Source organism: Lycium barbarum, chromosome 1, assembly GCF_019175385.1.
Source record: "Lycium barbarum isolate Lr01 chromosome 1, ASM1917538v2, whole genome shotgun sequence".
NCBI classification, from domain to species: Eukaryota; Viridiplantae; Streptophyta; class Magnoliopsida; order Solanales; family Solanaceae; genus Lycium; species Lycium barbarum.
In genome coordinates, this window is record NC_083337.1 from 166712005 (window position 1) to 166722987 (window position 10983).

Below are 10983 nucleotides of genomic sequence, written 5' to 3' on the forward strand. Positions count from 1 at the left end.
TGTTCGTGAGAAGGTTGCGCGAGGACAGGTTCGTGTCCTTCATGTTCCATCCCGTTATCAGATTGCCGATATTTTCACCAAAGGACTACCACAAGTCTTATTTGAAGATTTTCGGGACAGTCTCAACGTTCATAAACATCTCGTTTCGACTGTGGGGGTGTGATAGATTATGTAAATATTAGTTAAAATATTTTGTAATCTCCTATTTTAGGTTAGCTTTGCTTAACATATTATTTGGTAGAATTAGCTCCTTGATTCTAGCCTAACATTATGGTTGTATAGTTTGTATATTAACCAAGTCAAGGAATGAAATGAGGCACGGAAAACATTTCTTTCAGTCCCGAATAAGCATAGTTTCTATGAAAATCTTGTTTTGCGAAATTATTACTTATTTTTTACTCTGCTTGGGTTCGAACCCAAAATCTATAGTTTGTATATTAACCAAGTCAAGGAATGAAATGAGGCACGGAAAACATTTCTTTCAGTCCCGAATAAGCATAGTTTCTATGAAATCTTGTTTTGCGAAATTATTACTTATTTTTTACTTTGGTTGGGTTCTAACCCAGAATCTCTGATTTCATAGACCAGCGAATAAATGTATTCTGGCCCACAAATTTTCATTAAATGAAAAATAGGGACAAACATTAAAGACCATCAATTTGAGGATAAAAATTAAAGACCAATCCATATGAAGAGGAATCCGCGCAATTTTCTTATTAGGAATGAAATGATCTGACCCATCCCACTACATATCTAATTAAAAGTTTGAAATATACCGTAGTTCTACAAGTAGACACTCTGTAGTCCTTTTATATGCATATTAATTTTCTCTAGTCCTTTTATATGCATAATATTTTTCTTTTTCGTTAATCATATGAAAAATTAAATAAAGTAACTCCTAGTTAATCAGGTTCAATGTAGGTATGGACACTAAATTAAAAAAATACGTAAGTTTAAGTAGATTAACAGATACTTCTTCCATTCGTCGCAAGTTTGGCGTGTGAACGTCAAGCTACTTTGTTTTCAATATGGAATAGTATATATATTCTTCGAGTTTTGAAATATAACTTTATATATTGGGGGAAAAATTAATTTTACTATAAGCACAACAATTAATAACACAATATCCGAAGAATGTTTGAAAAAAAAAATTATTTGCCTCCTGTCACATAAAATGAAACATAAGTAGTAGTATCTGTGCAATAACTCTTAAAAACATCACATGAATTGATAAATAACCGATTACTCCAATTCATTCTATGCTTCAAGCTTAGTTGAATCAATCCACAAATGGTCATTGAACTTGTAAGAAAGTCCCCCTAAAATAACTTTTGAATTTTTTTGGATAATAAGGTCATCAAACTATGTCCATGTTTTCAAAAAAGTAAAACCATCCATTTTTTGACATAAAAACCCCTTAACTCATTTTTAAATTATAAAATCCATTTGAATATTTCTATTTTACTTTCAAAATGTGAAATATTAATTCGAATAATAATTTCAGAATATTGCAAAACTATAACTCAGTGGACAATAAGAGAATACAGTTGAATGGTAATAGAACTGAGCACAAAGCTTAACTATAGGTTTTTTAACTGATTGTAAATTATTCTCCTCGATATATAAAATTTTCAATAATAAAAGAAAATATTTAGTATTTTTATTTTCTTGGAGGTGAACTTGTAATATTTTGATTTTATTTAAGTTTTATAAGTAAGTGGATTACAATTAATGTAAACATTTATATTTTTAGAAAGCATATATACAACTAATTGTAAAAGTGTTTTCATTTTTGCGACGTCGTTATCCAACACGATTTTTTTCTTGAGAAAATTTATCCAAATATTCTACCAATAAACCAATTTCGTTCTAATTCTCTCTCTCTCTCTCTCTATATATATATAAACCGAAAATAATAGCTACATGCATCATGAATTTATATAACGTCTCATGTGTTTCAATTATGTCCAAACACTTCTATTCAGTAAAATATTTAACTTCCGACTTTGAACAATAGAAAAATATCAAAATAGTTCAAAAGATGTTGATATAACAAAGAAAATCAGCTTATAGCATACTTAAAGTTTGAACGATTATAGTGTTTTATTCTTATAGCTTGAATATTTCTATTTTATTATTAAAACTTGAACAAGAATTTTGGAGTATCTAAAAATTGTGCCTAGGTAATGGGTTTTATAATTTATATATGGGTTAAGGGATTTTATGTCTAAAAATAGGTTAATTTACTTTATTGGAAATAAAGATATAATTTAATAACCTTATTGTTTAAAAAAATTCAAAAGTTACTTTAGTAAATTTTTTTTATAAATTTAATGATCGTCTGAGGAATAACGCAACTTATTTTCAAAGAGGCATGAATACCACCTTCAATGGCCAACACCCCTTTTAAAGAAGTCAAATCTTTATTATAATTAATTATGCATCCAAACCCCCTTCCCCACGCCCTCCCTCCAAAAACAAAAAAGAAATTCTTAATTATTACGAAATCGAATACTATGTGTTGGAGTATTCTTATTAGGACAACACGCTATATCCAGCCACCACAAATTCCTATGTCTCTAATTAATGCATTCAATCTTCGGCCACATGCTCAGACCGTCCTTTTAATACCAAAAATCCCCGCTTTCACATGGCTTAATTATTCTTCAACAATGCTTTTTATATTTTAATTTCTTAAGAATTGGTGAAATTCATTTATTACACCACGTTTATTTGCTTAATTTAAAATGTGAATACAAATTAATTTATTAGGGAGATTCCTTTCTTGCTTTTGACCGGGAAACGTAGTTGTCAAACAAGAACATCTTCAAATACTCTCAGACCTCTCTATAACAACATTATTATATTTAGAAAAATTTTAACTATTATAAAAAATGACTGTTATATATCTATAGCAGCATTGATATTTAAATAATATTTAGCTGTTATCGGTCAAAAAGATTCATAAAATTTAATTTTTCATTTTAATTGTCAAATTCTAAGATTAATTACACTATGTATAACGAAAGAAAATCTTTTATATACACACACACATATATATATATGATATTTTTTTGTCATTATAATGTATTAAAGGATTAAATATTTAGTCAAAATCTCTACACTTTTTAATTGTAATTATAAATATTCTATTTTTATAAAGATAGTTAATTATTATATTATCAAAAAATAAGATAGTTGTTATATGGCGAATAATTTTACAAAGAGCGAACTGTTATAAAGATGGATGTTGTTGTTATTGGTGAAATGCTGTTATAAAAAACTAAAATATAACATAAAAAGTCGGTTCTGAAAAAACGTAATTGTTATAGAGAGGTATTGTTATATGCGAATGCCGTTATAAAGAGTTTGTTGAGTGTAGTTCCTATGAATCATATTGAATCATCGCTCAGGAGTCTAGTTCGTATCATGCCTTGTATATATTCAACTTCTTTTATTATTAAAACAAAAACAAAAAAAGACATTAACGACCTTTCATAGTAGATTCGCCACAGTTCTTTTTCCACCTTACTTCAGTTCATTTGGCTCTTTTTCCGTTATTTAGGATCCGAACTCGTTCCAATATGTGTTTTCTTACATTCTCGAAGGTGATCAACTTTCTGAATCAATGACTTTACTGTATGCCCATTCCTATACTTGAAAGACAATTTTCGATGAAGGGGTCAATTCTAATAACGTGATGTGTAAGTTTCCTTTACCCATAAGAAATGATAGGTTAATCCTTTCTTGTTTGGGAAAAGTCCCTTCTTTGTAAATAAAAGAAATCAAATAGAAATCAAATATTAAGATAAAAGAAATCATATATTAAGATATTTCCCCCTAAAATCACTATCATTTCATACTAACAGTTGTAGTATTATCTTTGTAGGTCCTTGTCTTCTGATTCCTGATACTATTTGTTGTTGATTGTACTTCGATTATCAAATTGTTTTAATTTCTATAGTATTTATTCACCATGCCTTTTATACTGCTTTAAACTGTTTGTTCTTGTCGCTAGTACTATTTTAGTTCTTCTTTTCCTATGTTATTTATCATATTATCTTGCTGTTATTATTGCTGATTATTACTATTTATTATTCATGATGCTTTTTCATCTCTCTTTGAGCCAGAAGTCTATCAGAAACAGCCTCTCTACCCGTTAAAAAGTTGAGGTAATGTCTGTGTATACTCTATTCTTCCCAGATTCAACCTGGTGAGATTATACTGGCATGTTGTTGTTGTTGTTGTTGTTGTTGTTGTTGTTGTTTCCCCTAACTAAAATTGTTGGCAAAGTAATCTGTATAAGTTTAAATAAAGTTTCAATACAATCTGTAAAACACTTAGTAAAAACAGATTACACAGTATAAAATACTTAACAGTAAAATACTTAAAACCAGTAGACTACAGAAACTGGAAAAATGAACGGAAACAGTGTTGAAAAAAAAAATCAGAATATAATCGAGCCCACTTAGTTCAAAGTGTGTCCTTAAGGAAATTATTCCCCTCACAGTACTCGAGGTTGATGGAATATCCCCTCCCAGGATAGAACGATTATCTTACCAGAATAGTAGTACTCCAAACTCAGGTAGCGGCGAACCACTCAACGGCAGTGTATCACACAGAATAAAACAAGAGAGTTTTGAAGAGAAAGGTTTTATTTTGTTTTTTAGCGCAGAAAATTCGTTGTGAATTCTGGAACAAATCAGGAATTTATAGCAGTTGGAGGTACTGATTCTGAATGTTTGCAACCATTCAGATCAGTCACCAAGTTTTTTGGAGGGAAATTCGAAAATATCTGGGAAGAGAAAAACGGACCGGGTCGGTCACAAGTCGCGGGTCAGGGTCGATCCGCGTTGGATGTTTTTTTTTTTTTCCATTTAATTAAATAATTAAGGAAAAGTTTGTCCAAAAAGATAATCAATCAATCGATCTTTTCTAAATCCAAATCCGAAGCCGAAGCCTAAGCCAAAGCCGAGCCGAGCGAGCGACGACGACGGCGCGAGGGGTCCTTGCCCCCTCAACCCTTTTAGCGACTAGAGAAGGTGTAATGTAATGTATACACCTCTCTTTTTCCTATGTGGGACAAATGCTTTAACCAAAGCAAAAGGGACCTTTTACATTCCCTTCACTTTTCATCCCATCATTTCCCATTCACCAATATCAAAACCCAGCAATCCCCCACATGAATGGGGAATGGCCATAATATAAAAAAATGTGCGGACAAGTGTGATATACAAGCAAAGATAGACTGCATCTGGATAAGTAGGTTTCCCTTTGAACTTTCCGTAGTGAACTTATATCGGATATACTCGATCAATCGGTAGATTTGATATCTTTGAACCGTCGAACTTTGTTGTATACCTAGACAACATAAGTCACACAATCAACCCTCAACCGTTTATGGTTCTCACGGTTGTATTCGTTTCAGCCATGAACACCGCCTGGTTTCATGAGTGCATAGAGAATGGGCCTTCACTGTCATTCCCCTTTAAAGCGGCTTACACTTAACACTCACATAGGTGATTTATAAACATGTGGTCCTATAGCCACATTATCTGGTCATACACTGCCAGATTTAGATAATCATTAAAAATCTTAATGCTTTATTAACTCATTAACAAGCCATAAAGTTTTATTCTTATTTCTGAACATTGTCTTCATCCGAGAATGGGTTGAGTTATTTGACAATGTTGAACCGTCAGTCACAACTTTGTTTGATCTCCTTGAACCTAGCTCTTGGGATCTCCAGTCTGCTAGGTAGAGTTACCGCCATGATGACTTGTCCTCGGCCTTAACCCCATTCCCATTGATGATCTACTAACTCTCTCTCTAGATAAGCCTTTTGTAAGCGGATCCGCTACGTTATCTCTTGACTTTACATAGTCAATCGTGATAACGCCACTAGAGAGGAGTTGTCTAACGGTATTGTGTCTCCGTCGTATGTGACGAGATTTTCCGTTATACATTACGCTCCCTGCCCTACCTATTGTTGCTTGACTGTCACAATGTATACATATAGGAGCCAAAGGTTTGGGCCAAAATGGAAAATCTTCTAAGAAATTCCGGAGCCATTCAGCTTCTTCACCGGCCTTGTCTAAAGCTATAAATTCAGATTCCATTGTAGAGCGGGCGATGCATGTCTGTTTTGATGATTTCCAAGACACTGCTCCTCCACCAACGGTGAAAACATATCCACTCGTGGATTTAACTTCAGATGATCCGGTGATCCAGTTTGCATCACTATATCCCTCAATTACTGTGGGATATTTATTATAATGCAAAGCATAGTTTTGGGTGTGTTTTAAATACCCCAAGACTCGTTTCATTGTCATCCAATGAGTTTGATTGGGATTACTCGTGAATCGACTCAGCTTGCTAATAGCACATGCTATATCTGGTCATGTACAATTCATAATATACATCAAACTTCCCAAAACTCGTGCATAGTCCAATTGTGAGTCACTTTCACCTTCATTCTTATGAAGTGCAAAACTTACATCAATTGGAGTCTTTGCAACATTGAAATTTAAATACTTGAACTTGTCAAGTACCTTTTCAATATAATGTGACTGTGATAATGCTAGACCTTGTGGAGTTTTATGGATCCTAATTCCAAAGATCAAATCAGCAACCCCTAAGTCTTTCATGTCAAATTTGCTAGCGAGCATACGCTTCGTAGCATTTACATCGGCAATATCTCTACTCATTATCAACATGTCATCAACATATAAATAAACAATGACTTCATGATTTGGAGTATTTTTAATGTAAACACATTTGTCACACTCATTAATCTTAAATCCATTTGCCAACATTGTGTGGTCAAATTTCGCATGCCATTGTATGGGTGCTTGTTTAAGTCCATAAAGTGACTTAACAAGTTTGCACACTTTCCTTTCTTTACCAGGAACCACAAAACCCTCAAGTTGTTCCATGTAAATTTCTTCCTCCAATTCTCCATTTAAGAAAGCTGTCTTGACATCCATTTGATGGATTTCAAGACCATATACAGCTGCCAGTGCCACTAACACCCGAATAGATGTTATTCTTGTTACCGGCGAGTATATGTCAAAGAAATCAAGGCCTTCTTTTTGTCTATAACCTTTGACCACATGTCTTGCCTTATATTTGTCAATAGTGCCATCAGCTTTCATTTTCCTTTTAAAAATCCATTTTGATCCTAAAGGTTTATTTCCAGGAGGAAGATCAACCAATTCCCATGTATGGTTGTTCAAAATTGATTCAATCTCACTATTGACTGCCTCTTTCCAAAATGCTAAATCAGAAGATGACATCGCTGCTTTAAATGTTTGAGGCTCATTTTCAAGCAAGAATGTCACAAAATCTGGTCCAAAGGAAGTAGATGTCCTTTGACGTTTGCTACGCCTTGGATCCTCTTCACTTGGTGTACTTTCCTTTGGTTCTTCCCGCGGTCGTTTAGATCTTTCACTTGACGACTCACGTTCAGTTTTATACGGATAAATGTTTTCAAAGAATTCAACATTATCTGATTCAATTACCGTATTAACATGAATTTCGGGATTGTCCGATTTGTGAACCAAAAACCGACAAGCTTTGATGTTTGTAGCATAGCCAATAAAAACACAATCCACGGTTTTTGGTCCGATTTTTACCCTTTTGGGCAAAGGAACTTGGACCTTTGCTAAACACCCCCACTCTTTGAAATATTTCGAGTTGGGTTTTCTTCCTTTCCATAGTTCATATGGAATAGATTGTGTTTTGCTGCGGAGCACCCTGTTGAGTATTCGATTAGCTGTAACGATAGCTTCCCCCCACAAGCTCTGCGGTAAACCGAAACTTATTAATAAAGCATTCATCATCTCCTTTAATGTTCGGTTTTTCCTTTCCGCAATTCCATTTGATTGTGGTGTGTAGGGGGCAGTAGTTTGATGAATAATCCCATATTCTAAACATATCTCTGCAAAAGGAGATTCGTATTCTCCACCCCTATCACTTCTAATCATTTTTATCTTTTTATTCAATTGATTTTCCACTTCGTTTTTGTATTGCTTAAATGCATCAATTGCTTCATCCTTACTATTAAGCAAATACACATAACAATATCGAGTGCAATAGTTAACAAAAGTTATAAAATACTTTTTCCCACCGCGAGATGGTATTGACTTCATATCACATATATATGTGTGGATTAAGTCTAAAGATTTGAACTCCTATAAATAGACTTATATGGATGTTTAACAAACTTAGATTCAACACAGATTTCACATTTTGATTTATTACACTCGAATTTAGGCAATACTTCTAAATTAATCAATTTTCGCAAGGTTTTGTAGTTGACATGTCCTAAACGAACATGCCATAAATCATTTGACTCCAATAAGTAAGACGAAGCTGAATTCTTATTAATACTGTCAACAACCATTACATTGAGTTTGAAAAGGCCCTCGGTGAGGTAGCCCTTTCCTATGAACATATCATTCTTACTTATTACAATTTTCTCACTAACCAGCACGCACTTAAACCCGTTTTTGACGAGTAGTCCGGCTGAAACTAAATTCTTCCTAATTGTTGGAACGTGCAGAACATTGTTGAGAGTCAGCACCTTGCCGGAAGTCATCTTCAGAAGTATCTTCCCATATCCTTCAACTTTGGCTGTTGTAGTATTTCCCATGTATAGCTCCTCTTCGGGTCCAGCGGGAGTGTAGGTTGCAAATGCTTCCTTAACGGCACACACATGTCGAGTGGCGCCAGAATCAAGCCACAACTCCTTTGGGTTACCAACCAGGTTGCACTCAGACAACATTGCACACAGGTCATCAACATCTTCCACCATGTTTGCCTAACCCTTGTTTTTCTCTTTGTCCTTCTTGGGGGCATGATAGTCGGGAGCTTTATGGCCTGCTTTACCACAATTATAACAGTTGCCCTTGAATTTTTTCTTGTTAGGATCCTTCTCCTTTCCAGAAGGCCTCTTCCTTTTGTTGTTTTTTTCGGAGAAGCATCTTCAACGACGTTTGCCCCTTCAATCGATGAACTCTTACGGTACCTCTTCTCAGCGGTTTTGTTATCTTCCTCGATCTTGAGACGAATCACAAGATCCTCCAACTTCATTTCCTTTCTTTTGTGCTTAAGATAATTCTTGAAATCTTTCCATGAGGGCGGCAACTTCTCAATCATTGCAGCCACTTGGAACGCTTCATTCACTACCATATCTTCAGCAATAAGGTCATGGAAGATAAGTTGAAGCTCTTGAACTTGGGTTCCAACGGTTTTTCCATCCACCATTTTGTAGTCTAGGAATTTGGCAACCACAAACTTCTTCAAGCAAGCATCTTCGGTTTTGTACTTCTTTTCAAGTGCACTCCATAGTTCTTTGGAGGTCTCTACTGCACTGTAGACGTTGTACAAGTCATCTTTTAAGGCACTCAAAATGTAGCCTTTGCACAAAAAATCAGCCTGTTTCCAAGCCTCAGTAACCATGAACTTTTGGTTGTCAGGCATGTCGGCGGCAGGCACGGGAGGGTCCTCACTAGTGAACTTTTGCATACCAAGGGTGGTAAGCCAAAAGATCATTCTTTGATGCCATCCTTTAAAGTTGGCACCGGTGAACTTCGCAGGTTTCTCAGCCGGTGGCACAGCGGTACGGGTTGTAGGAGTAACCGCTGGTGCAATATTCGCAGAGGGAGTTCCAGTCTCAATTGCCATTATTTCTTTGTCACTGTCAAATCGACAAACTGTTTTAGTTAATAAAACCAGAATAGCAATTAAGTCACAAACTTAAACGATGAAGATTTTATTTCTTCAAATCGCAGTATAATTATGAACTTTGGTATTCCAACGAAGTTTTTATATCTTCGAGTCAGAATGCTAATATTCATATGGAGTAGAAAACTACACAAGTTTTAATGTCCTTAAACAGAATACAGATTATAATATTATATGTAATTTCCTTAAGATTGTTGGCAAAGTAATTTGTATAAGTTTAAATAAAGTTTCAACACAATCTGTAAAACACTTAGTAAAAACATATTACACAGTATAAAATACTCAACAGTAAAATACTTAAAACCAGTAGACTACAGAAACTGGAAAAATGAACAGAAACAGTGTTGGAAAAAAAAATCAGAATATAATCGAGCCCACTTAGTTTAAAGTGTGTCCTTAAGGAAATTATTCCCCTCACAGTACTCGAGGTTGATGGAATATCCCCTCCCAAGATAGAACGATTATCTTACCAGAATAGTAATACTCCAAATTCAGGTAGCGGCGAACCACTCAACGGCAGTGTATCACACAGAATAAAACAAGAGAGTTTTGGAGAGAAAGATTTTATTTTGTTTTTGAGCGCAGAAAATTCGTTTGCAACCATTCAGATCAGTCACCAGGTTTTTCGGAGGGAAATTCAAAAATATCCGGGAAGAGAAAAATGGACCCGGTCGGTCACAAGTCGCGGGTCAGGGTCGATCCGCGTTGGATGTTTTTTTTTTTTTTTTTCATTTAATTAAATAATTAAGAAAAAGTTTGTCCAAAAAGATAATCAATCAATCTTTTCCAAATCCAAATCCGAAGCCGAAGCCGAAGCGGAAGCGGAGCGAGCGACGACGACGGCGCGAGGAGTCCTTGCCCCCCTCAACCTTTTTAGTGACTAGAGAAGGTGTAATGTAATATATACACCTCTCTTTTCCTCTCTTTTTCTTATGTGAGACAAATGCTTTAACCAAAGCAAAAAAGACCTTTACATTTCCTTCATTTTTCATCCCATCATTTTCCATTCACCAATATCAAAACCCAACAAAAATCACATCCAAAGATTTTACTTTTGGAGTGTAATAACGTTCTGGAAAAGTTTTCACTTCTCCAAAATTAGTCAACCGACATGATATTTTATACTCCATGATATTTTGTATTATTTTATACTCCATGATATTTTGTACTAATGGAACCATGGTAGGATAGCCACGTTCACATCACAACATTTGGCTATAATTTAAACAGACTTGG

At 34.7% G+C, this 10983-nt stretch overlaps 1 pseudogene; it reads right to left on the reverse strand.

Moving 5' to 3' along the window:
* Positions 1–7770: 7770 nt before the first annotated feature.
* Positions 7771–9687, reverse strand: LOC132617739 (uncharacterized; annotated as a pseudogene).
* Between the last annotated feature and the right edge of the window lie 1296 nt (positions 9688–10983).